Raw genomic sequence first — 3,211 nt, 5'->3', positions numbered from 1 at the left:
GGAAACGTTGCTACAGGCCTGTAACATGCTATTTGGATTAAATATTCCTGAAAATGAGTGAGCTGTTAAATACATCTTTAAAATTATACGGTTAATTATATTTAGTCTATGTTCTATGTGAAATTAAAACTATTTCTATAGGCATCTGCAACGTTGTGATAATAAAAGTCACTAATCGCATGTAACGTTATATGCATGTATGTACATGCAGTTTCCTTAGTACATGCATATTTTATTCAACAAAAGATGTTGAAACTCAGTAGCCTAAATATTATGTCATTTTAGGTTATTTATGGCCATTGTATAGTTGACTTTCTACAGCTTGAGTATCTCTGACGTTTTATCAGTAAATAGTTTTTTTTTTAAATTAGAAATCATCTGAGCACAATGAAAATTCGAATAAATTAAAAGTCGAATATCTTGGATATGGGGTAACCCATTTCTATTCTTGTCATTTCACATGCTAAATACTATCATTTATATAGTAAATCCAAAAAAAAAAAATTACCAAAAAAAAAAAAGAAAAAAAAAAAGGATCGACCAGGTTTTGAAGCCGGTCCTCTCATATGCTAAGCGAGAGTCATACCCCTAGACCTAGGGGACACTTGATTATACTGCTGATTAAATGCAAACATTAGGTCACAAATAATGTTTATGTTCACGTTCGATATTGTCAACAAGCTTATTCAGAGAATTTGTGTCCCCCGCTTAGGGAAAAAAGAAGAGCATGCGCAGTTCCCGGGGGGGGGGGGGGTCGGACTCCCCCCCGGATTTGTAGAATTATTAAATGTATACATGTATATTGAAGCAAATAAAAAATGCCAAGATGGATATAAAGATTTGATTGCTTATTCTTGAATATGTGTATAGAAAATTCTTTTTATATAGAATATTTATCACACTGTAATAATGATTTTATGAGTTTGTACAAGCCAGACGTCGTAACTTTTTCATTTCACATGCTGAATACTATCACTTAGTAAATCCAATTAAAAAAAATCCCCCAAAAAGATCGTTCGGGATTTGAACCCGGCACCTCTCACATGCTAAGCGAGAGTTACACCCCTAGACCACGGAGGCACTTGATTAAATGGAAAATTAAATGCAAACATTAGGTCACATATAATGTTTATATTCACGTTCGGTATTGTCAAAATTTTGCACAATACATGATTTCTAATTTAGCCTTTACTAAACAGTTCTAATACATGTAGATGTAATAAGAACATAAAGTCCGCCGACAACCTGTATTATACGTAATTACTCCCCACATGCCCCTGTGCTAAAAATAGTGTCAAGCGACTTTTAATACAATAAATAATTTTTAAAAAACGGGGCGGGACACTTTGAGAGGGGCGAGAGAGGCTATAGGGAGTTATGGTATAAAATTTCATTGCAAAAGCTCAAAAGCTTCTTAAGATATCGCCCGGAAACGGAAGTGTTACACACAGAAGGAATGTATGAATTTATGACCTTAAACTTTGACCTTTTGACCTCAAAATCAATAGGATTCTTTCTTAGGCCACAGGGAGTTGTTATGTAAAATTTCATTGCAAAAGCTCAAAGGATTCTTGAGATATCGTGCGGAAATGAAAGTGTTAAAACAGACAGAATTTATGACCTTGACTTCCCCCGGAACTGCGCATGCTCTTCTGTTTTCCCTAAGCGGGGGACACATATTCTCTGCAATAGCTTGTTCATTTCTTACTTCCGAATTAGTGAAAGCGGAACGAAAAATGCTTCGCATGTTGCCCTTAAGCTTTCTGATACGATTCATTAATAGAGATCTGAAACACAATCACTTCTGACAAAGTGTTAGGGTCTTCCCCTTCATATTTCGCCAATCATTTGGTATAATTCTCGAAAGAATAAAGTTCTGTCGCCAATTGAAATATTGGAGAACCCTGTATTTAAGATCTTTTAAAAGGATTGTTAAGGTCGTCATTATCAACGACATGCATATTTACAACACCAGGAAATAAGTTACAAAATGCATTAAAATCTGCGCAAATCGTGCTTGCATATGATTTCATTGTTTTCTCCTCGATATAAGCTTTTGCACATGCCTATTACATCGCATTTTACAAGAAAACATCACTTCAATTCAGTACTTTGATCATTAAAAAAAAACAAGTTAAACTTCACTTTAAAGTTTGCTTGATGTACCGGGAAACTCATAGAAAGAGTGTTCACTTGATCAAATCATCTAACGGAGAATTTCAGACCTAGCGTTGTTTATCTCACTTGCTAAGTAGCACTATCCGGTGTCATTCATTTAACACCATACACTGACAAAGCTACTCTTATTGGAAACTCGCACCCTAAAAATAAACAAGGATGTAAAATGAGATGCTTGTCTAAAGTGTTTTAAAGGAGTAATAAACCACGTGCCTTTCAGTAATAGGGCCACACAAAGGTGGAATCCATGTTATGTGAACGATAAGGGTAATGATATTTGAAAATAAAAAATCAACATAATTTTTTTAATTGCAAAATGATTATAAGTAATCAAAATACAAGAGTTAAAACTAGCAAAGCTCGTTTCTGGAGCAACAAGCAGCTCTTCCGTCCAAATCAGCAAAAATGCAAATTAGTATATAAAAAAAAACACTGTTTTAAAAACCATTCGACTTTGAATGATATGAGACGTCTTCAGGGACTTTTATCATTTAATTGCAAGGAGATGTTTTTAAAACAGGCCACTGGTAACTACTTCCGGTTTGAGTGGAAGTGAAGTTGATCGACGAAAAATAAGTTCGGGCGTCTCCAAAGGCTTAAATCATTCAATTTCGTGCCGATACCTGCAAAAATAAGTTTTTTCAGACTACTTCCAGTTTGCCCGGAGGTGACGTCGATCGACGAAAAATGAGGTCGGACGCTTCCAGTTATTTAAATCACCCAATTACGTGTTGGAAACTACAAAAATATGCATTTCCTGATTACTTCCGGTTTTACCGGAAGTTACGTCATTAGACGACTATTGATGATCTCATCAGCTGCCACTTCTTATTTTAAACAACATTGTTTCAATAATGTATTACAAATTTCAATAGTTATTAAAATAGGGAGAAAAAACTTTCGGCCCCTCTAAATCCCTTATTTTAGGGGCCAGCCCCTTTTTGTTGATATCAGATGAAAGATCTTGTAATTTTGCACAAATTTTGTTCTCTATGTTTTAACAAATTATTTACATGTAAAGAAAATTGTGGAA

The sequence above is a fragment of the Saccostrea echinata genome, unplaced genomic scaffold (assembly GCF_033153115.1).
Source record: "Saccostrea echinata isolate AGI-Se365-2 ecotype Australia unplaced genomic scaffold, CSIRO_AGI_Sech_v1 ptg000009l, whole genome shotgun sequence".
Lineage (NCBI taxonomy): Eukaryota > Metazoa > Mollusca > Bivalvia > Ostreida > Ostreidae > Saccostrea > Saccostrea echinata.
Note: the sequence above shows the minus strand (reverse complement) of the source record.